Source organism: Mirounga leonina, unplaced genomic scaffold, assembly GCF_011800145.1.
Source record: "Mirounga leonina isolate KUSES-001 unplaced genomic scaffold, KU_Mleo_1.0 Mir_168, whole genome shotgun sequence".
NCBI lineage: Eukaryota > Metazoa > Chordata > Mammalia > Carnivora > Phocidae > Mirounga > Mirounga leonina.
The window spans coordinates 56101623-56127126 of NW_023270426.1; the positions used below are offsets into that span (position 1 = coordinate 56101623).

The following is a 25504-nucleotide window of genomic DNA, read 5'->3' on the forward strand; positions in this document are numbered from 1 at the left end:
AAAGAAAGAAAGAAAGAAAGAAAGAAAGAAAGAAAGAAAGAAAGAAAGAAAAGAAAGGAAAGAAGGGAGGGAGGGAGGGGGAGAGAGAGAGAGAAAAAGAAAGAAAGAAAAGAAAGAAAGAAAGAAAGAAAGAAAGAAAGAGAAAGAAAGAAAGAAAAGAAAGGAAAGAAGGGAGGGAGAGAGAGAGAGAAAGAGAAAGAGAGAGAAAGAGAGAAAGAAAGAAAGAGAAAGAAAGAGAGAATGAGAGAAAGAAAGAAAAGAAAGGAAAGAAGGGAGGGAGGGAGAGAAGGAAGGAAGGAAGGAGGGAGGGAGGGAGGGAGGGAGGGAGGGAGGGAAGGAGGGAAGGAGGGAAGGAGGGAGGGAGGGAGGGAGGAAGAAAGACAGCCATAGACAATTCATAAGAATTAATGAGACAGTGTTCCAAGAAAACCTTAGTTATAAAAATGAGTGCCAGGTCAGTTTTGGCCCAAACCCATAGGTTTCTAATCCCTGTCCTAGAGCATAAGAGCAGTATCTTTCTTCTTGCTTTATCTTGTTAATTTCTCCAACCTCAATGTTTTTTTATTTTTCATTTATTTGTTAGAGAGAGCAGCAGAGGGAAAGGGAGAAACAGACTCCCTGCTGAGCAGGGAGCCCAATGTAGGACTCCATCCCAGGACCCCAGGATCATGACCTGAGCCAAAGGCAGACACTTAACCGACTGAGCCACCCAGGTGCCCCCACCTCAATATTTTAAGCACAAGATGTTTGATTTGAACCTAAAGGTATCACTCTCACTTCTTCCTAATTAATTTCTGCTGTTTATTCTATTGGTCAGAGAAATCTTAAATACAGAAATCTGCTGTCATTTAACTATGGGATCTTGGATTTCCTTTAATTTATAGAAGCTAAATTTATGTTGTTTGACATGCTAGAAGAGTTTTCTGTAAATATTCTTACATATCAAACATTTAATTTTTCAAATGATAATGGAGAGTAATATATGAGCATAAACCTTAATATATTTATTTAAACTATGGTCTGGCTGACTGTTTAAGTGCCATTAATATCTCTTGTGATTTTAGTTAATTCACTTTAAAATAGTGAGTCAGTATTAAGCATTTTACTATATATATAAATCTATTCAGAAAAACAAGTCTTAAGATAAAGGACAGATGTAAGTATTAATAGCTTCCCTTCGTAGAATTATATTTTCTTCCTCTTATTTTCATGGGAATTGGTTCTTCTGAAAGGTGTGCTTAGTCAAGGGGTAAATAACTACCTCCAGAAACCACATAAATCTTATCTACACTACTTACATCCTTCAGTGCTCTGGGAACCAATATATTTAAGTTCTGACCCTCAGGTCTTTATGTACTTTGTGCTATCTCTGGATTTTTCCTTCCCATCTCATTTTCTCAACTCCATATTGAAGACCTCTGATCTCTGTTTGACACTGCCATAATGAAATCTTGCCCAGAACTTTTTCAAAAGAGATTTTATAAACATTGAAAAAAAATTAGTAGATGAAAAGTAATTTTAATTGTTAAAAATGTTGCATTCAAAAAGATAGGTTATAAAATATTAAAAGAAAGTACATCTTCTTTAAAATACACACACATTAAGTAAGGGAATCCAGTTACATTTCCCAAACTGGTAAAATCACGAAAGCAAGAAGTCCTATATACTCTCACATAATGATTACAAGAAGTGAACTGAAGACTTAGAACAAAGCTGGATCCAGACTTTCCACTGAAATACAACAGAAGAGCTACAAACAAGAAGATAACTCATACTCAGCATATAAACATTTACTCCTGTTGGGAAATAAGTCTACATTATATGTGAAGTACAGACATCTTTTTTTTCTTTTAAGTTTTTTTTTAATTTAAAAAGAAATATAAAATAAATATAATGTAAGAAATAAATTTTTTTTTCTGCAGGGAACTAAATATAAAATAGTAAAAGATAAAGCAAAATAATCAAGTAAAGACAGAAGCAACAAGGACATGTTCTAGACCAAGTTAGGAAAGCAAATTGGGAGAGGAGTGGCAGTCAAAAGGCCACTAATATTAAATCATCCACGGGTTAAGATTAAATTCTTCATCGACTCTTAAGCTAGAAGCACCTAATACTTAACATTAAAGCATCGATAAGAAGTACAGTAGGTAAAATGACCTTGGTCTAGGTCTTGATATATACAAATTTTACTCTTTTAAAAAAATATATTTTATTTATTTATTTATTTGACAGAGAGAGGGAGAGAGCACAAGCAGAGGGAGCGGCAGGCAGAGGGAGAAGGAGAAGCAGGCTCCCCGCTGAGCAGGGAGCCCGATGCAGGGCTCGGTCCCAGGACCCTTGGGATCATGACCTGAGCTGAAGGCAGACGCTTAACTGACTGAGCCACCCAGGAGCCCCTACAAATTTTAAGAATATAACCATCTTGATGAAGTCCCAATGGTTCATTTTTGCCCTTGCTTCCCTTGCCATTTGCAACGATGTGGATGAAACTAGAGGGTATTATGCTAAGCGAAATAAGTCAATCAGAGAAAGACATGTGTCATATGATCTCACTGATATGAGGAATTCTTAATCTCAGGAAACAAACTGAGGGTTGCTGGAGTGGTGGGGGGTGGGAGGGATGGGGTGGCTGGGGTGATAGACATTGGGGAGGGTATGTGCTATGGTGAGTGCTGTGAATTGTGTAAGACTGATGAATCACAGACCTGAACCTCTGAAACAAATAATACATTATATGTTAAAAAAAAAAAAGATAGTAGGAAGGGAAAAATGAAGGGGGGAAATCAGAGGGGGAGACAAATCATGAGAGACTATGGACTCTGAGAAACAAACTGAGGGTTCTAGAAGGGAGGGGGGTGGGGGGATGGGTTAGCTTGGTGATGGGTATTGAAGAGGTCACGTATTGAATGGAGCACTGGGTGTTATACGTAAACAATGAATCATGGAACACTACATCAAAAACTAATGATGTAATGTATGGTGATTAACATAACATAATAAAATAAAATTTAAAAAAATTTAAAAAAAGAATATTTATAACCACTTGTTATATTTGTGACTTACATTTAAACTGTACTTTGAAAAATAAATTCATTGAAGTGTAGTCAGAAATCTCCTATCAGACATTAAATGTAAAACAGAATTAGCAGGTCTCCTTTGGTAAAGTCAGGAGTCCTGATGGAAGATGTGTGAGCCCCCAAAACCTGCATAGGGGTTGCTGGGATGGAAATATTTAGAAACACTAGACCCCAGATTTCTTAAACACTCCAGGCCAGCAGAAGTGGCTCCTTCTCAGTACTGAAAGAGGGTAGCCTCCAACTGCCTAGAGACCTTGATAATTAGGTATTTCTCTCATATTTATCTTGCCTTTCTGAAGACACTTTTTCTTGTTATTTAGAAAAAGAAGAGAGACTTGATGAACATATTTAAAAAGACTTTTGCCTCAGAGGAACAATTTGAAGAAAGGTAAAGGAAACATAACAAGTTATCATGGAGAAATAAGATGGCAATCAAAGGAAATTTCACAAGGGCAAGTCAAACCCAACTACATTTCAATAAAGACTGCGTAGCAAACTCTGTGATGTGGCCATGTCCCTTGGGATTCCTTTGATCCTTTCAATAAGCCCATCTTGCAGCTTCCTTGTGCATAGCTTTCAACAGCCTGCACCTGTAACACTCAGCCCTGTGCTGAACTAAGGGATCATTTTGCCCTTCCTACTCAGAGAGCTAGAAGTGTCTGGGAAAATGTTTACAATGTTCCCACAGGGTGGTCTTAGAGAATAGTCAACGGGTACAGTAGATTGAAAGCCTAAAGATCTTGCCTCAAATCAATCAAACTCGGAGGTGTAAGTTTCATTCCAGAGTTTCCTGTGTGATCAGACTAAAGCTGAGATTTTGTGTGAAATTACACCCTTTTTTTTACTTCCTCCACTTTTCCTTTCTTTCCTTTTGCATTCCTTTGAGGATTTCTCCTGAGAGCATTTCCTTAGTAAGTCACTTGCACTAAGTCCTTGTCTCAGTGTCTGAGACCTTTTTTCTCATATTTCTTATTTTTGTTGTACCTACCTTCCTTGTCCTGATCTGTTTACCTATGGTGAATATGAGTTTAAAAAATGAGTAATGAAAACCAGCAGTCAGAAATTGGAACTATGAGAAAAGATTATACCATACTTATATACTCAACTTTACATGAGGTTGAGAGAAGAAAGTGTGGGAAAGTCAGATTCCAGAAAAAGCAGTGTAGGGAGTTAACCAGAAAATGAAAAGTCATCTGGCTAAGTGTGTCAGGCCTGCAGAGCAAAGAGAGGGCCTGTGGATTTAGCCCAGGGTTGCAAATGATGTGGCTAAAGATTTAATTGGTTGGAGTTCAAACATGATCCTGTTCAAAGATGAACCAAGTAGAGATGATCTGCAGTGTGGCAGAAATCAGTCATCTAGTGGCTTATCTAGGACTTATAAAGATAATGTGTATATTATCTTCTAGATGTGTACATCTAAAAAAGAGCTAAAGGACATATACATATATTTACCTGAAATGCTTCAAAATACCTATATTAAATGGAATTACTCTTCCCAATTTACACCATATCTTTTTATGCCATATTTGAAATCCCTCTTTAGTTTAACATTCATGTTATTTATGTAAATTGATTTCACTAACATTTTTGGAGGCCATTGAGTATTGGAGATGGTGTAGGATGGGATGCAAATGGCAGGTTATAACAGACAATATGATTTTACACAGATTTTGAATCTCCTATGTTTCTAAGGCAATATCTGATGAGATTTATTTATTATATGGGTACTATTCTTTACTTGTTATAGGTCTATAAAAAGTAGCTTGAAACAAATAAAAATAAAAACTATCCAGGAGAGAGCAAGGTCAACTTATTATCATGACATTCTTGGGAGAAATCCACATTCTGCATGTTCTAAGAAGTGTACTGATGTAAATATAGTTCTATCTAAACAGATAGTTCATCAGAAGCCAGAATATTTCTTTTTTGAAACTTATATTTATCTATTTGAGAAAGAGACAGAGAGAGAGAGAGAGTGCACATGCAAGCAGTAGGAGGGGCAGAGGGAGAGGGAGAGTATTTGAGGCAGGCTGCACTGAGCTCAGAGCCCAGTGAGGGCTCAATCTCAAGACCCTGAGATCATGACCTGAGCTGAAATCAAGAGATCAGATGCCCAACTGACTTAGTCACCCAAGAGCCCCAGAGGCCAGACCAACACTATTCTAACTTGTCCCCTCTGTTCTATAAATATCTTGGCAACCAGTAAATTTCCACTGGTCAGTTGGACATGAGAGAGGTGTATTATGTATCTCATGCCAAAGAATTCACAGTCAGGTTCTCAATGTATTATAATTAGTTGCTATGTTTAATTGATAACATTCATACTAGATACAGATAAAATTATATTTTCTAAGAAACATATATTCAAAATATATTTAAGTTTTATGTACTCTCAGTGAGTCTTAGAGATTTTCATACATGATCAAAATTATTCCATGTAAAAATATCAGTTTATATGTGGGTTATAATATTTAAGAGGACTATCTATAGCTCATGGGCAATCATTTTCCTATGTAATTCATGATTACAATTAAGGAAGAATACATCCTATTAAAGAAGAGCTCATTAATCATTAGTAATCAGTTCCCTCCTATACAAATCAAAATCCCAGTGAGATACCACATCACACCAGTCAGAATGGCTAAAATTAACAACCCAGGAAACAACAGATGTTGGCAAGGATGCAGAAAGGGGAACCCCCTTACACTGTTGGTGGTAATGCAAACTGGCGCAGCCACTCCGGAAAACAGTCTGGACGTTCCTCAAGAAGTTAAAAATAGAGCTATCCTACAACCCAGCAACTGCACTACTAAGTATTTATCTAAGCATAATACAAACATAGTGATTCAAAGGGGCACATGCACCCCAATGTTTATAGCAGCAATGTTCACAAGAGTCAAACTGTGGAAAGAGCCCAGATGTCCACTGACAGATGAATGGATAAAGAAGAGGTGATATATACACAATGGAATATAACTCAGCCATCAAAAAGAATGAAATCTTGCCATTTGCAATGACATGGATGGAACTAGAGGGTCTTGAACTAAGCGAAATAAGTCAGTCAGAGAAAGACAAATACTGTATGATTTCAGTCATATGTGGAATTTAAGAAACAAAACAGGTGAACATGGGGAAAGGGAAGGAAAAATAAGATGAAAAGAGGGAGAGGGAGGCAAACCATAAGAGATTTTTAACTACAGGAAACAACCTCAGGGTTGCTGGAGGGGAGGTGAGTAGGGGGATGGAGTAATTAGGTTATAAACATTAAGGAGGGCGACAGTAGGTGTTATATACAACTGATGAATCACTAAATTCTACTTCTGAAACTACTTCTACTAATAATACAGTGTATGTTCATTAAATTGAATTTAAATAAAAAATTTTAGTCCCTCTTAATTAAAAAATATTTCATATATTCAAATAGTAAAATATAGGGGCTTCTGGGTGGCTCAGTCGTTAAGTGTCTGCCTTCGGCTCAGGTCATGATCCCAGGGTCCTGGGATCGAGCCCCGCATCGGGCTCCCTGCTCAGCGGGGAGTCTGCTTCTCCCTCTCCCTCTCCCCCTGCTTGTGTTCCCTCTTTCGCTGTCTCTCTCTCTCTGTCAAATAAATAATTAATTAAAAAAAAACCAAATAGTAAAATATAATACAAAATCAGTAAGAAAATATTCAAATATAAAGAGGTGTATAAAGTGAGAGATGAAAGACACTCCTACCTCTATGAAATTAATACTGATGGACAGTTGGATATGTGCATTTCAGGGTAATTTTCCATGTCTGTGTATTTTTTTAAATTATCCAAACTGTTCTGGTATTTGCTATTTTTAAAAATCAATAAGATATTGTGGTCATGAGTCCATAATTATTATGCATGCAGGTTGAATGTCCCTTTAACAATTGCATAGTATTTCATTCTGTCAAAGAACAGTAATTGTTTAATCTTTTATTGACAGCCTTCTAAATTAGTTCCAATATTGTTTTAATATATATATTTATACTGGTGATGTAATGTACAACATGATGACTATAGTTAACACTGCTGTATGGCATATTTGAAAGTTGTAAGAGAGTAGATCCTAAAATTTTTCATCACAAGGAAAAAAGCATTTTTTTTGTATCATTAAAAAGTATTTGGTTATAGAATTGTATTTTTTATCTATGGAAAGAAAAATTATTACTTTTCATAATATATATCATTACAGTTAAAGCAAAAGAGCAAATGATTTCTATAGACTCTTGTTCAAGGAGAGTAACAACAGATTTTCTGCAAGATCATAATCTTCTAAATATGTTTACCTCACTAAGTACTATAATTCACCTATCTCTTGTGTAGTGCACTTACTTATAATGAAGAATAAATCAGGTTAAAATTACTATAAATCAAGTTTCTGCAGATGGATTTCTCTAGCTTTAGAAATGCTAATATGAGCACCTGCTTCATTTTATCAAGATGGTTTGAGTTAATCTACAGATGTTATTTTTCCACTGAATACTATTTGGGAAATGATTGTGATTGGAAGACTGTCACTTTGACACTGGAGAAGCCACACCACTTGTTCGTTAGAGGAATACACAAAGGAATGTTTTCCTTTGAAAGAACAGCCACGGAATGCATTAAAAAGCCTCAATGCAAGAGTAATAAATCATACTTTCAGCTAAATTGAAATACATAAGAGATTATGAAAGCCATATTTAAGAAAAATCTTACAGAATTAAAAAAAGGACTAATGTTAAAAATAAGTTAAAAGCGGGATACCGGGGTGCCTGGGTGGCTCAGTCGTTAAGTGTCTGCTTTCAGCTCAGGTCGATGGAGTCCCTCATCGGTCTCCCTGCTTCTCCTTCTCCCACTGCCCCTGCTTGTGTTCCCTCTCTCGCTGTGTCTCTTTCTGTCAAATAAATAAAATCTTTAAAAAAAAAAAAAAGCGGGATACCTGGGTGGCTCAGTCTATTAAGCATCTGCCTTTGGCTCAGGTCAGGATTTTGGGGTCCTGGGGTGGAGCCCTGCATTGGGCTCCCTGCTCCGTGGGGAGTCTGCTTCTCCTGCTCACTCTGCCCCTCCCCCCATACTCTCTCTCAAACAAAAAAAAATCTTTAAAAAATAAGTTAAAAGTAATAGGAAAACAAATTTTAGGATAAATATTTTTATTATGATCATTTTGTGTTGCTTTTAGAAAGACTCAATATAGGGGAAAAACAAACTCCATCTAAATTTTTCTTTAACTCAACCATTTTTCCCAAAGAAAGTCAAAATATATTAAAGAAATTATGTTAAAATGATTCACTTTATGGATTTTTTTCATGTTTAGTAGAAGATGAATACTAGAAATTTGGAAATTTTATACATAAATCTAATTTAAAATTTTTCTTTAACTTAATCATTTTCCCCAAAGAAGGTCAAAATATATTAAAGAAATTATGTTAAAATGATTCACTTTATGGATTTTTTTTGTGTTTAGTAGAAGATGAATACTAGAAATTTAGAAATTTTATACATAATTCCATAAATATAGGTCAGCATTAAAGAATCTGTGGATGTTTCTTAATCTCTGCAAATGTTATTTCAAGCAAACACTTAATAAAAAATGATTATTTGCCCTATGCATGAGCAAGTCCATGACTAAATGTAAGAATTGCTGATATTCAAATGTTGCCTATGCAGCCAGGTTAATGAACATGGCTGCCTCATTATATAAAACATGTATATTCTTTTAGTATATTTCTAAAAACACTTAGTAAGTTTTCTTTTTATTTATTTTATATTCATTTAAAAAAATCTGTATGTGTGTATAATGTTAACACAGAAATAGTGACCCTCTTAACCACATGTAATTTACACTCTATCTGAGATATATTCATGCATATGATGTGAGGTAGGGGTTAAACTTTTTTATTTTTAATGAGGGTACTCAATTGATTCAGAACAATTTATTGAAAAGAGTATTTTTTCCCTGTACCAGAATGTCAATTCTGTAATGATTTATAAGGTTCTAAATGTGCATACCTGTTTCTGAGTTTCTTATAGTTTCATGTTTGTCTATCTTTTCACTAATACCACAATATCTTAAATATTGTACATTTATAATTTGTGAAATCTGGTAATATAAATTCTCCAACTTCATTTGTTTTTTTCAAGATGCTCTTTAGCCATTCTAAGTCCTTCATCTCCATATAAATTATAGTATCACCTGATCAATTTACACAAAAAAAAATACTTGGAAAATTTGCTGGAAATTTGACCAGCATTGTATTAAACTATAGAACAATTTGTGAAAAATTGACCTCTTTATAGTAGTTAATCCACCACTCTATAGCCATGATACATGCCTCCATTTTGTCTAATTTTATTTTTCTTTACACACAATGATATCATCTGAAAATAATAACCATTTTTCTTCCTTATACCTCATGTTTTTTTTTTTCTTCACATATTATACTTGGTAAGACCTACTATACAATATTATCAAGACGTGTTGATAACAAACATTCTTGCTTCCTCCCAGACCTCATGGGCAAGATGTCAATATTTTATTATTCAGTATAATATTTGACACAGGGTTTTGGTTTTTTTTTTTTTAGATTTATTTATTTATTTGAGAGAGAGAGAGAGCATGACCAGTGGGGCGGGTGTGCAGAGGGAGAGGGAAAGAGAAATTCAAGCAGACTCCCCGCTGAATGCAAAGCCTGATGTGGGGCTTGATCCCACGACCCCGAGACCATGACCTGAGCCAAAAACAAGAGTCAGAGACTCAACCAACTGAGCCACCCAGGCGCCCCTGACACAGGATTTTTGTAGACATTCTTTATTAAATTAAGAAAGTTCCCTATTATATCTAATTTGCTAAGAGGTTTTTCAAGTGAATATTGATTTGTATTAAAAGCTCATTGTGCATCTTATGAGATAATCATATGGTTTTTCTTCTTCATTCTGCTAATTTGTTCATTCACACTAATACTCAAATCCTAAATTCAACATGCATTCCTCAAGAATGGATGTCATTAAGATAGTGACATAGTTCATTTACAGCTTCAGTCCCTCTCACAAGAGCAGCCTGCAGCCTTTCCCAGGTGGGGAGCCCAGTCTGTGACCCCGGCCAATCACAGAGCCTACTACATAGCCCCACCTGACCAGGAAGTTGGGACAGTGACTCTTCCCAATTGTTAAGCACAATCTCCATCCTACCTAACTATGGGGTATAGCTGGAGGCTCTGTCTGACCAGAAAGTGTAGGATACAACCTCAACCAAAAGCAGAACACTGAATGCAGAGTCCAGTAGCACCATATGGTTGCCCCACTCAACCAGGGGCAACTGAGGAGCACAGTCCATTGCCTTGCCCACCTGCAGAATCCAGCCAGTGGTACTACAGTGCCAGGAAACACAACCTGAACACCCCACTCTACTACAGGTGATTCCACTAAATTAAAAGGCAGTATATGAAACAGAAGAAAATATTTATAAACCATCTATCTGATAAAGGGTTGATATCCAAAATATATAAAGAACTCATACACGTCAATAGCACAAAATCCAAGCAATCTGATTTAGAAGTGGACAAAAGACTTGAATAGACATTTTTCCAAAGAAGACATAAAAATGGCCAGCAGATACATGAAAAGATGCTCAACATCGCTAGTCATCAGGGAAATGCAAATCAAAACCACCATGTGTTATCACTTCACGCCTGTTAAAATGGCTATTACTAAAAAGACAAGAGATAACAAGTATAGGAGAGGATGTGGAGAAAAGGGAACCCTTGTGAACTGTTGCTGGGAATGTAAATAGGTATAGCCACGATAATAAAAAACAGTACAGAGTTTCCTCAGAAAAATTGAAGACAGAACTACCATATGATCCAGCACTCCCACTGCTGGGTATTTATTCCAAAGGATATATGTTCGTGGTAATAACATTAATTACAGTAGCCAAGACACGGAAACAACCTAAGTGTCTCTTGAGAGAACACAGATGAAACTTTTGAACATTGTACGAAGGGAAATAAGTCAGACAGAGAAAGGTAAATACTGTGTAATCTGTATAATCTCACTTATGTGGAGGAATATTAAAAGAAATTGAACACAGTTGAGTAGATTGGTGGTTGCCAAGAACAAGGGAATAGGGGAAGTGAGTAAAGGGTGCAAACTTCCAGTTATAAGGTATAGGTTCTGATGACCTAATGTACAGCATGGGGACCATAGTTATTAATACTGTATTATAAACTTGAAAGCTGCTAAGAGAGTAGATCTTAATAGTTCTAATCACACAAACACAAAATGGTTTCTACATGAGGTGATGAATGTGGGAATCATTACTGTTGTAGTCATTTCCCAATATATATGTATTGCCAGATTGTACACCTTAAACTTACACAGTATTTTATGTCAATTAGATCTCACTAAAGCTGGAAAAAACCCACACATTCCTGAAATAAACCTCCTTGTTTGTGATGTATTATCCTTTTTATATTTCACAGAGGTTGATTTCCTTTTTTTGAGGATTTAACTTTGTTAAAAATTTCTGCCAGCATTTTAATGAGAGAGATCAGCCTGTAAATGGCCTTTTTTAAAATAATATAGTTTTCTTCTATATCTTAGAGGTTGGATATTGCAAATACATTTAAAATTACTATTCATCATAAAAATCTTTGTTGAGAGTTCATTATATGCCAGGCACTAAAAGAAGAGCTTCACATTTAATAACATATTTACATCTCATAATAACAAATAGTTTTAGTATCTTTGTTTTATGTTTTTTTAAAGATTTTATTTATTTATTTGACAGAGACATGGCGAGATAGGGAACACAAGCAGGGGGAGTGGGAGAGGGAGAAGCAGGCTTCCTGTGGAGCAGGGAGCCCCATTCGGGGCTCAATCCCAGGACCCTGGGATCATGACCCGAGCTGAAGGCAGACACTCAATGACTGAGCCACCCAGGCACCCCAGTATCTTTGTTTAAAAAAGAGGAAACAGGTTAAGTAAAACTGTCCCAAGATTACACAGCTTATAGGTGGTGGAGCCAGCTCTTGGAAGGACACTGTAATTGGCTTAATACCTTGGCACATACCACAGTAGGCATTAAATAATATAAACATACATGGCAGGAAGGGAGAGAAGGAAAGTGAGAGAAAGGAAAAAGGATGGAAAATAAGTGATTAATAATAGTTTAGTATTTTCAAAGTAAAAGATGCAAAATGCTCACAAATTGTAAGCAGTATTTCACAAATGACCTAAAAATATATGTACATAAACAATGGCTGTTACCCTAATTGTTGCTTTCTGTTTACTTACCACTTAAAGTTCTATAAAATTTATGATCTTTTAGCTGCTGTTTATATGAATGCCTTGGTAGTTCACACTTAATCAAATTCAAGAAGTTACCTATTGAGAAAAAATACTACAGTGTAGAAAGTTTTCAACAAGTTCATCTTTCAGATAAGTCCTGGATGCTTTCAACTGTGTATTTTTTGTTTTCGTATCCTTATTTCACTCAACAGAGAGCATGTTTATTTTGTGGGGGAGACTTTGCCTGACTTAATGCTATCCAGTATTTGCCTCACTTAAAGTAGTTCTTCAAAAAAGAGAGATTTAGTGAATTAAAATTGTATTGGAGGTTATTCTACTGAGCAGTAGTTATTTTTAAAAATTACAAATATGTAAATTATTTTCTTCCATATATTTATTTCTACATTATATATTTCCATAGCAACATATAATGTATATTATATAGTACACAGACATTTTTAAGCATGAAGTAAAAATAGAAATAGACATGTGATAGTTTCTCCTGATATCCCTGTGGGTTGTCTTGTGTAGTCCTGAAGGACACAAGCAGACTTTGGAGACCATTACATTAGAAAACTAAAAAGTCAAATAACTTAGGGTTTTACATTTATTTGTGTTCTGTATTCCTTTCCATTATTAAAAAAAATAGATTTGAAAGTAAATAGTAGAAAGAAAAGGAGAACTAAATTGTTGCATGCCTTTGGTGGTAGATTTTACGTTCATTTTTTGAAGAGTATGTTTACTATTCAGATTTGAAATTTGGTATTTGCTGCTTAAAATTATGTTTCATAGAATTGTTGGGGAGGAAGAAATTTTCTTCTATTCAAGATTCTTCTAGCTGAACTAAGGATTAAATTTACATGAGATCAATTAACGGGAGAAAATCAAATTTAGTGTCCTACCAGCAATGAATCCACATGGACATGAAATTTCAAAGACAGACAACATGAGGTTTATGTGACATCCTGAGCTAAGGAGAGGGGTATGACTGTAGGGATACAAAGGGGAGGAAGACCATTAGCAGAAAGGTAAGAGATGTTTAGTAAACAAAGGTTACTCTGTTATGCACATAAGTTTGTTAGGCAAAGAGGAATCTCTGTTAATAACTCTTCCTAGTACAGGTTCTCCTTTCCAATGTAAATTTAGGCAGTTCATGGGGAGGTAAAGGGCTGTTCCTGGATCTGCTAGGTTTGATCGCTTTTAACTCAAGATGATCTTCATGGCAAAGTGGCCCACCTTGGAGCTGCCTGCCCTTGGCCCCTACAGTTCCCTCCTTTGGAACTGCCCACATGAACAGTTGAGTTGATAGGTTGTTCCCTCTTATTGAACCAGTCTCTTAGTCCTGACAGTAGGTCAATTCAGTTAAACTCATTTTGGGAGGCAATGATGTAATCAGGTATTAAATAAGAGGCATTTCTGCTAAGGTTGCTGGAAACTCTGTAAGCAGGGTAACAAACTGATATTTCCAAGGGGCTTTATTGGTTCCATGAAGTCAACCATAGTTCCTTAAAACAATTTTGGTCATATCTGAGTCTATACATGTCTCTCAAATATGACATTCCAGTCAAAGCCTTGGTATTATGACCAGTGTTTCAAGTTGTGTCCTAGTTTAGTATTATGATCTTAAGGTTATCAGAAGCCTGTACTCAGAGTTCTTTCCATGAGTTTCACTAAAAATTAAAGTTGCAGGAAGCTTTTGTAAAAGCATAACTGTTAAAGGATTTCTTTTCCTTTCGTACCCACAGTGCTTGGTCACATGGCTTCGAAGAATGAAGAGGCAGACCAGACAAAGAGTGGTGGGTGGCAAAAAAAAAAGCCTAAATAATTTATTTTTGATAATTGTCAAAACCATAGGACTCAAGAATTAAGTTTTTTGAACATGGGAAATTGTATAAAGGTTTCTATTAAGATGATAACTACCTAATGACTTTTTGCTTTAATGTATATGCAATTTGGAAATCAAAATAACTCTAACATCTTAAGAAAATATGTACAGGGTTGTTTCCCCACACATCCAATATGTTTTACAACAAAATAACAAATTTACCAGCTCATTTGTAGGTATTGGGAAAATGTTAAATGAACTTGCTGTACATTTTTTCTACTCTTTGATTAACAAAGGACAGTTCATTTGGAGAAAAAAAAAAATTTAAAAACAGGTGTTTGTTTCAACCCTCAAAAATAATTCAAGAAAACCACATTTACAATTTGGTATACTCCCATACCAGTTTCGGTATAGTCAGTCTCAGACAAACCAGGACTGGAATCCTGGTCCTGACACTATTGGTCACTATTGGTCAGACCCTGAGTGATTTAATGTAACTACTCTAATCTTGTTCTCATCTGTAAAATGGGATTTAATACTTCCCTTAGCAAGGTTGATGTGGAGAGTAAGTAAAGATGAAGTGCTCTTGATTTTGCTCATTTCCTAGCAGGTACTCTTGCATCTTCAGATGGTGTTAGGCAGTATTGTGGAGAGGTTGAATTCCAACCTGGCATCACACTGCCTGGTGTTTATAGATTACTCCTGCATTTCCTAGCTAAATGACCTTGGGCAAGCCATTTTATCTCCCTGTGCCTAAATTTTATTGTCTTTAAAATAAGGATAATAATACTGCATGTCCTTTGGTGGATATTCTGCTGTTTAAAGAAAATAATGTATGTATAGCATTGTTAAGTTAATTTGAAGAAGGAGGCCATTAGACTGAGGTGGTTTTAATGCCTTAGCAGTCTGTATAAACAAACCAAAAAAACCCTAAGCCTATAAATGCCTCAAAGTGGAGAAATTAAAACCTAACTTTTCAGTCACAAACAGCCAAGGAGGCTTTCTCAAATAATACAAATAATGTAACTTAAGTTCCAGCCAATCAGATAATTTCCTTGCTTTGCTTCTGCCTTTTCTCTATAAAAGTCTTTCCCCTAGCTTCTGTGGGTGGAGTGCTTCTACCCACTTCTGGTTTGGGCTGCCTGATTGAAATGGATGTTTGCTCAAATGAACTCTCAAAGTTTTTAATATGCCTCAGTTTATCTTTTGACAGCACAGCAAAATTCCTTGCACACAGGAAATGTTCAGTGAATGTTGTTACTATTCCCTCTCCTCAAGTTTTAAAGGTGGGAAATGAGCCAACTGCCATTATTCATTAACTCACAATCTAAACCAGGTAAATATTTGGAGACATAAGTTCTGTGAAATCATCACTTTCTTACCTTGTAATAATAAACTTTTTTTCTACTTTATATCTTGGTAAAATTAAATTAAACATGTTAAAATAGTAAAGAATATTTTAAAGATATACATATTAAGCAAAAGAAAGGCAAAAAAAAAAAAAAGACATTCTTATATGTTATTTGTTACTGAATGTTTCCTAGGTATTTTACTGCCTTATGTAATAGACAAAGACAATGAAATAACTTTTGAAATGCTGAGATCATTCTAATGAAAGTGAATGCCATCAGGTAAAGGTAGAAAGGTGGAATATTGATTTTTTTGTTGTTCAATTCCTAGAAAATGTAATTGATATAATATTTATATATAATATATAAAATATAATGCCATAATGATTTTCAAAGAACATATTACATTAGATTATACATGACAATGTGAGTACAGTGTTGGCAATTGCCTATAGACAAATCTCCCCAAGCAAATGGTCAGTTTATACTCAAACAGAAAATAGGATTACATGATAAAGAGAAATAGCGAGGAATCCCTTCTAAGGTTTTGTAATGGTGTAATAAACTAACAAAAAAAAGATGAACGTTCTTTAAAAATAGTTACAAAGATTCATAGTAATGCCTTATATTAGGTAACACTCTATATGTATGTACTGCCAAACAAAATTCGCCAAAATACATACTCTCCAAGCCTAATTCATTAGGAAAACCCAAAGCATTTTTTAAAACCACCAGAAAGAATAAGATGAGCTTAAAACATACCCAATTGATACTGTAGTTGCTATGATACCTTCACTTACTCTGCTATATGACATATGCCTAATGGACATTTTCTGGATCAAAAATGACTTTAGTAAACTTCTTCCATATTAGGTATCATATTTGTAGGTATCACTTTTATAATTGGAAACCAGTATGGTCTACAATATTTTGGCATAATTTGCTTTCCTCTAGGTAAAATACACATGAAATTAAACATTAGTTTCTCCAAGGCACACTAGTAATTTCTGCTTGAAACTTACACTTTTGCCCTCAAACAAGAAGTTTCTTATTCAACACTGAGACGCATTTGAATTTTTGACTTATAAATATCTGGTAATTCTGTTTTCCATCATAACTGCCAGGTTTTGATTAGTTAATTCAGATATTTTCTTTAAAGAGTTTTCTCAACAAAATGCAAAACATCACCATGTTTACCTATATCTGTTTTTTTAGATGTAAGATATATAGAAAAGTCTTACATTTCCCAGGCTTCTAAATTATTAAAAGCACATTCTCCTACATTCTGAGAGTTCCACAGTACAAACATACATTTCTGTTTCTATTGATGAAAAATATATATCTTGTGAATAATTAATTTAGAGAGAATAAGTATCCAGGACCTTTGACCACAAAACAACCTGTACCTCCACCTTAGAACCTTAGACGAAGTGTCTTCCTTATCTTCCGCAAATTGTCAAACTTCAAAAGCCTTTTTTGGAGGTGGAAGGAGTATGCCAGATGAAGTCTAACTTATGTCTGGTTTTATGCCACTATTCTTCAATGAAATTTAGAATATTCAGTATCAACAGTGATGTCTCTTTTATCAACTTACCAATAGAGTCTAGTTTCTAAAGCCATACTGTCTGATTCACATACTACTCTTTCGAGAATTTGGCAAGTTGCTTTACCTCCATGTGCCTCACTTTCCTTGTCTGTAAAGTGATGATGATGATAGTTACTATAGTATTTATTCAGGATCTTCTATGCACCAGCAAGTATTCTCATCCCTTGGGTTGCAGCAATCAGTGAAAGTTACATGGTAAATTATAGTCTGTGCACTAAAATGTAAGCCCCTTCCCAGCACTGTTGAATTCAGAGATAGTCATTTTGATATTCTTTGCCTAATAAAATGTAAGTGGAAGTGACATATGTCACTTTAGAAATTTTAAGCCTCATTGAGCATTTATACTTGCTTTTCCCAGTCTTTGGGATCATGGAAGCACGTTTGGCAATGAAGTCTCTGGATTCCTGAGTGACTACATTGTATAAAATCTCTGTGGATTGATGATACATATTACATGAGTAAAAAATAAATGTTACTGTTTTCAGTCATTGAAATTTGGGGTTGTTACTGCAGGGTAGTCTAGCGTATCCTGACTGATAAAACAAAGATATCTGTCTTTGAGGAGCACTCCTTGTAGTGGAAAGAGACAAGCAACAGGAAAATAAAAAATAATAAGTAAAGCATCTAGTGTGATAGTGTGTAATAAACACTTGGAATAAATAAAAGTAGAGTAGGTAAGGAGTATTAATACTTAAGGGGAAAGAAAGCAGGGAGGAAGCAGGTTACAGAACTAATTAGGGAGCCCAACTAATTAATGATCTCTAAGCACTTATCAAAGTTTCTGGTATATAGTAACCACTCAATAAAAGTTACTCACTTTGTTTTTATATTATCCAAATCTAATATAATGGATTTGTTGGCTATATGTAACTGCTGTTAAACTTTTTCTTTCCATAATTTCTCTTAAAATCTAAGGCAAATCTCACGTTAGTTCATAAGTTAGGGTGGATAGGGTTATACTCCCAGGTTTCCAAACCTTCCTTTTTTAGCTTCGGGGTATACTAATCTTACTAATATTAGGTCTAAAGGCATCAGGGCTACCATAGCTATGCTATGGGAAGAATTTTTTTTTTTTTTTAAAGATTTTTATTTATTTTTTAGAGAGCGAGCGAGAGAGAAACAGCATGAGAGGGGAGAGGGTCAGAGGGAGAAGCAGGCTCCCGCTGAGCCGGGAGCCCGATGTGGGACTCGATCCCAGGACCCTGGGATCATGACCTGAGCGGAAGGCAGACGCTTAACCGACTGAGTCACCCAGGTGTCCCTGGGAAGAATTATTTTGAATACCACTGGGAAAACCCAGGTGCAGCATGCTTGTTAATTCACACTACACATTTATCTGCTAGGCAGGCACAGCCTGTAAGGAAACTTGGCATGTTAATATTACTATAATGCACCTTTCCTCACCCAGCTGTCAGTAGGAATACTGCATGTGAAAGCAAAAACAGTGAGAAAGAACATTGCCTAACTTAGTTTTGCTTTTCTTTGTTCTACTTAAGCTTGAATCAGGCAGGTATTATAATAAATATGGAATCATCTTCAATGTAGTATTATAAAGGTAAATGCATTTTTGTGAATTAAAGGAATATTGTAATTTTGTAAATTAATTAAAGGACTAATTTCCATGGAGAAAATGATAGAGATAAATAAATCATTTAGTTTTTATTTAAATTCCATGTAGTTAACACAGTCTGATATTAGTTTCAGGTGTACAATATAGTGATTAAACAATTCTATATATTACCCGGTGCTCATCACAAGTACACTCCTTAATCCCCATCACCTGAAAATCACCTGAAAAAAATTTTTTGAAGATTTTATTTATTTATTTATTGGCCAGAGAGAGCAAGAGCAAGTGAGAGCACAAGCAGGGGGAGCGGCAGGCAAAGGCAGAGGGAGAGGAGGCTCCCTGCTGAGCAAGGGGCCTGATGTGGGGCTTAATCCCAGGACCTTGACATTGTGACCTGAGCTTAACTGACTGAGCCACCTAGGCGTCCCTCACCTGAAATTTTTTTTTTTTTAAAGATTTTATTTATTTTTATTTGAGAGAGAGAGAATGAGAGAGAGGGAGTACATGAGAGGGGTTAGGGTCAGAGGGCGAAGCAGACTCCCTGCCGAGCAGGGAGCCCGATGCGGGACTCGATCCGGGACTCCAGGATCATGACCTGAGCCAAAGGCAGTCGCTTAACCAACTGAGCCACCCAGGCGCCCGTCCTCACCTGAAATTTTTTAACTAAAAAATTAAAGCTTAAAATTAGAACTCTATTTTCCTCAAGTTTTATCTATTATTTCAGAGAAGTTGTTAAACTATTCTACTTCCCAACATCAAAATGTAGGAACATTTTGTTTTTATCATAAATACTAAGAAGTCTTTGATTCAGAAATACAAAATACTTCCAAAAAAAGAGGAAACTTTTGACTTCTATTTCTAGAGACTTAAACATTGGTGTTATTTATTGACAGATCATAATTATGAAAGAAATAACAATAAACACAAGTGTATGTTTACCCATTACAAATAAAAAGGCCCCCCATAATTAACATATAACATATCAAATCCATATTCATACTCTTCCTATGTGGAAATATCTCATCCCTAACCATTATTCTTTTCTCTGTAATGGAAAATACCATCTTGGCTCATGTTTTGTCTTTTGAAAGGTAAAATATAACAGCATCAAGAAAAAAAAAGAATGGCAATTTCAATTTTTCTTCTCAGTGATTTCTTTTCACTTAGTCAAGAAAAAAGGAAAATTAAGTGAATAGTTGGCCATTTTAGCCATCCAACTGATCTTTTTAACCTATTAATAAACTTTACTCATCATAAGTATAGCCATTCAGTTAGGATTTTTATAATTGAAGTATCTTTACATATTTATTGATATAGTTCATTCTGAAATATATTTGCATAATAAACTTCAAAAAGAAGTTGAATGGATAGTTCATTTCATTCCTTCACTCATTTCATGTATTTACTGAAACTAGATGATTTACCAGGCACTGTTAAAAGAACTAGTAAACAAGATAAAATCCTTGCTTTTGTGGAGCTTTCATTCTAGAGAGGAGAAAGAAATAAACAAGTGACCAAAAGACCAATGTTATTATAGATAGAAATGAGTGCAGTGAATAAAATATAATAGGATGATATTTAAGGGAATGATGTTTGGTGGAGGCAGACAGAGAAATCAAGAAAAGTATTCAGTAACCAATGTGATAAAAGGATGTTTCAGAAGAAATCTAAATGACAAAAATAGCATAGTCTTACAAAGATCTGTGGACATAGCATTCCTAGTATAGAGAATAAACCTAAAGACCCTAAGTAGAATAAACTTGGTTCACTTGAAGAACAGAAAGACCGGTATGGCTAGAGTGTGGTAAAACAGAAGGACAGTGATAGGAGATGAAGTAAGAGAGAAAGAAAGGCCAAGTCATGAAGTCTTAGAGGCTATAATAAGCTATAAAGTGAGGCCATTTGAATTTTTGTTCATTTGTTTCTTTTTACTCTCAATGCAGAGAATGATATAACATTATATGTAAAAGCATATATATGAGTATATATAATATACATATAAAATTATTTTGATTATTGTTGAGAGTGGATTAATAAAAAGTCAAACACTGAAACAAGGAGAACAGTTTGGAAAGTACCAAGTGAGAGATGATAGTGGTGTGAACTAAAGTTGAAAGAGTAAATGGAAAGACATGGAAAGATAGATTCAGGATATGTTTATAGACAGCCATCATGGAACTCAATGACGAATTGGAAGTTGAGTTTGTGAGAAAAAGGAGGAAATTAAGGATGCTACAGTAGGTTGGGGGCTGGGCAACTGAGTGGAAATTTATGCTATTTGCTAAAAAAGAAATAAAATAGCTAACATGTATTAAGTATGTACTAAGAGTCAAGCACTCTTCTTGACTTTAAAGATTTGGCTACTTAAAAATTTAGTCATTAATCATTTGGTCAGTTTAAAGATTTAACTTATTTAATTTCATAACAACCCTATGAATTGAGTACTCTTTGATTCTGATTTATGAATTAGGAAATTGAAACACAGAGTACTTGATACAAGTACTTTATACAAGTAGCTTGTATTAAGTCATAAAACTAAGTTGTGGAACACAAGAAGGCTTACACTATGATTCATACACTTAATCAGAATACATACACATGTCTGCTGAAAGACATGTACTAGGTATCCATAGCAGCAATATTAGTAATAAATAAAGATGGAAAACTACCCAAGTATTTATTAATAGATGTATGGATAAATGAATTGTGGTGTTTTCAATTGTATCATTCCATAGAAGCTGGCAAAACCCTTAAGAGAGTATGGTGACTTGGTGTGCCTGGGTGGCTCAGTCGATTTGGCATCAGATCCTTGATTTCAGCTTAGGTCATGATCTCAGGGTTGTGGGATTGAGCCCTGAGTCAGGCTCCCTGCTCAGTGGGGAGTATGCTTAGGATTCTTTCTCTTCCTCTCCCTCGGCCCCTTCCTCTGCTCCTGGTCTCTCTCTCTCTCTCTAAAATAAATAAATAAATCTTTTTTTTTTTAAAAAAGAGTATGATAACTAAAAAAAGGTATGGTTGTGGATTCTGAAGTGTTGGCAATTTTTTATTTCTTGATCTGAGTGCTAGATACACAGATGTGTTCAATATGAAAACTCTTTAAGGTGTGCACTCATGTATATTTCTTTTTATTGCATGCTAAAATAAAGGGGTGAAATAAGATAAAATATAATAAATTCAGTTCCAAAAATACGTAAAATAGAAAGAGACCCAAGACTAAACCCTGGCACGCTACAATTCAGAGATACAGTGTAAGAGGAAGAACCCACAAAACTGGCTAAGAAGGTGTAGGCCTTAACATTAAAGGAATAGTAAAAGGATTTGGAATTCAAAGATCAATTGTGGCAATTGCTGCTGAGAGATCACAAAATATGAGGCTGGAAGAGTGTCACTTAATATTTAATTCTCAAGCTTCTTGTCCTTACCTGTATCAAATCATAGGGGTTTTTATCCTGGTGTACTTTGATCTGTGTATCACTCTACTGTAATTTATTTGCTGATCTCAGTAGAAGAATAAAAAATAAATCTCAATTAAATGTTTGAAATTAAATTGTTTTATAATCTTAAAATCCAAACTAAAAAGTCAATATGGTCATTACCCTACTTCCAAAGAAGACTGCCACAAAACCAGAACAATAATATTAATGACACCATGAAATATAGGCATCATTTATTGTTAATCATTCCATCAATGAGATATATAATTTCAATTTTTGAGTATAAAAGAGCCTGAAGTAGAGGATTCAATTAAGCAGTGCCCCAATCCCTGACCAAAGAGCCTGTGAGATAATGTGTTTCTTATTATTTATTTTGTTTTTAAGATTTGATTTTACTTTTACATTATTTTTTACTGAGGTATAATTGACAAATAAAATTATAAGATATTCAAATGTATGACATGATAATTTGATATATGTATATATTTGAAAGGATTCCCCCATCAAGTTAATTGATACATCCATCACCTCACTTACTTTATCAACTATAGTTATACATTAGATCCTCAGATTTTATTTACCTTATAATTAATAGTTTGTACCCTTTTACCAACTTCTTATTTTTCCCACCCATCTACCTCTGAAACCACTTTCCTACTCTCTGTTTCTATGGATCAGACTTTTATAGATACGTGCAACTGATACTATGCAGTATTTATCTTTCTCTATCTGGCTTGTTTCACTTAGCATAGGCTCTCTAATCATCCATATTGACACAAATAGAAGAATTTCTTTCTTTTTAAAAGTTGAATAATATTCCATTGTGTGAATATATAAATTCCATTATATATATATATATAAAATATATATATATATTTCTTTATCCACTCATCAAGAATCACTTAGCCATACCTTCGCTAGTTTGAATAATGCTGCAATTAACATGGAAGCACAGATATCTCTTTATGGCTTCATGTCCTTTGGATATATACTCTGAAATGGGATTGTTAGATCATATGGTAGTTGTATTTTTATTTTCTTGAGGAACTTCCAGATCTTTCCCTAGTGATTTTCCAGAAACAGGGTTTCCTTTTCTTCCCATCCCCACTAGGATTTGTTATCTCTTCTCTTTTTGGTAATAGACATCCTAACAGGGATGAGGTGATATCACTTTAGTGATGTTGAACACCTCTTCATGTCCTTATTGGCCCTCTGTATGTCTTCTTTGGAAAAATGTCTATTCAGCCATTTTTTTTTTAAGTTATTTGGGTTTTTATTCCTGAGTTGTGGGAGTTCTTTGTATATTCTGGATATTAAGTCCATATAGGATATGTGGTTTGTAAATATTTTCTCATACTCCATAGGTTGCCTTTTCATTTTGTTGACAGTTTCCTTTCCTGTGCAGAAGCTTTTTAGTTTGATATAGCCCTAGTTGTTTATTTTGCTATTGTTATCTTTGCTTTTGGTGTCAAATTCAAAATACCTATGCCAAGACCGTTGTCAAGGAAACTACCCTTATTTTTTCTTCTAGAGAAGTTTAATGGTTGCAGGTGTGACATACAAATCTTTAATGCATTTTGAGTTGATTTTTGTGTATGGTGTAAGAAAGAGGTCCAGTTTTATTCTTTCCCAATTGGCTGTCCAGTTTTTCCAATACCTTGTTTTGAAGAAACTATCTTTTCCCCATTGTATATATATCCTTGGCTCCTTTGTCATAAATTAATTGACCATATATGCATGAGTTTGTTTCTGGGCTCTCTATTCTGTTCCATTTGTCTGTATCTGTTTTTTTGTCAATACCATATTGTTTTGATTATTACCTTTGCAATATAGTTTGAAATCAGAAATTGTGATGCCTCAGGGCGCCTGGGTAGCTCAGTTGTTAAGCGTCTGCTTTCAGCTTGGGTCATGATCCCAGGGTCCTGGGATCGAGCCCTGCATCGGGATCCCTGCTCCTCGGAGGGAAGCCTGCTTCTCCCTCTCCCACTCCTCCTGCTTGTGTTCCTGCTCTCACTATCTCTCTCTCTCTCAAATAAATAAATAAAATCTTTAAAAAATAAATAAAAGAAATTGTGATGCCTCCAGCTTTGTTCTTCTTTCTCAGGATCACTTTGTCTATTCAGGGTCTTTCGTGATTCCATACAAATTTTAAAATTGTTTTTTCTATTTCTGTGAAAAATGCTATTATCATTTTGATAGGGATTCCATTTAATCTGGAGCTTGGTTTTGGCCATATGGACACTTTACTAACATTAATTCTTCCAATCCATGAACACAGAATATCTTTTCATTTATTTGTGTCTTCTTGAATTTCCTTCATCAATATCTTCATGTTTTCAGTGTACAGATCTTAAACCACTTTGGTTAAATTTATTATCAAGTATTTTATTATGTTTGATGCTATTATAAATGGAAATGTTTTCTTTATTTCTCTTTTTGATTGTTTGTTATTGTCATTTTTAAGATTTTATTTATTTGTCAAAGAGAGAGAGAGTGCACAGCAGGGGGAGTGGCAGACAGAAGGAGAAGCCGGACTCAATCCCAGGACCCTGGGATCATGACCTGAGCAGAACGCAGATGTTTAACTGACTGAGTCACCCAGGTGTCCCTCTTTTTGATAGTTTGTGTTGGTTATTTTAAGCTGCTAAATTTTGGGGGTAATTTGTTATGTGGCAATTGGTAACTGATACATGGGAAGTATTTTTAATATTTAGAAAACAATATAAGGGAAATTTATATCATAGTGAAAAGACTTGTTTTAAATCATAAATTATTTCTGGGGCACCTGGGTTGCTCAGTCGTTAGGCGTCTGCCTTCGGCTCAGGTCATGATCCCAGGGTCCTGGGATCGAGCCCCACATCGGGCTCCCTGCTCCACAGGAAGCCTGCTTCTCTCTCTCTCCCACTCCCCCTGCTTGTGTTCTCTCTCTGCCAAATAAATAAATAAAATCTTAAAAAAAAAATCATAAATTATTTCTATTGACAAGGATTAAAATTAGATTAAGATCTTTTGTGATGCCTAAATACATACAGCCCTGTCACATTCTTTTGGCAGTATATCTTTACATAAATGTATAACTTACTATTAATCTATACACAAGAAAATTAACCAACAAAGAATCCCCATATATTATTTTTAATTAAGTAAAACAAAATTATTGTAGTTATTTTTTAATTTCCTCTTTTTTTGTGGTTGTGGTATGTTTATAAAACAGTTACATTTCTCTAGAGAGGGGAATTCTAAAATGATTAGGTGTATGTGTTAAAGATGTATGTTTTTGGAAGGATGACCTTAGGAATGATACACAGCATCAATACTGACAGCGTACAAATCACGCATACAAACCCCACAACAAATATTGTATCTGAAG

The 25504-nt window shown here is 35.0% G+C and overlaps 1 long non-coding RNA gene across 1 annotated transcript in view; it reads left to right on the top strand.

Annotated features, from left to right (window-relative positions):
* LOC118016968 overlaps window positions 1–15621 on the top strand; it is a 66450-nt gene extending 50829 nt beyond the window's left edge. The window contains exons 2-3 of the long non-coding RNA XR_004680986.1: window positions 3398–3465; window positions 14099–15621. This is a non-coding gene — a long non-coding RNA (uncharacterized LOC118016968). The remainder of the gene's footprint in view (window positions 1–3397; window positions 3466–14098) is intronic.
* The last annotated feature ends 9883 nt before the right edge of the window (window positions 15622–25504 follow it).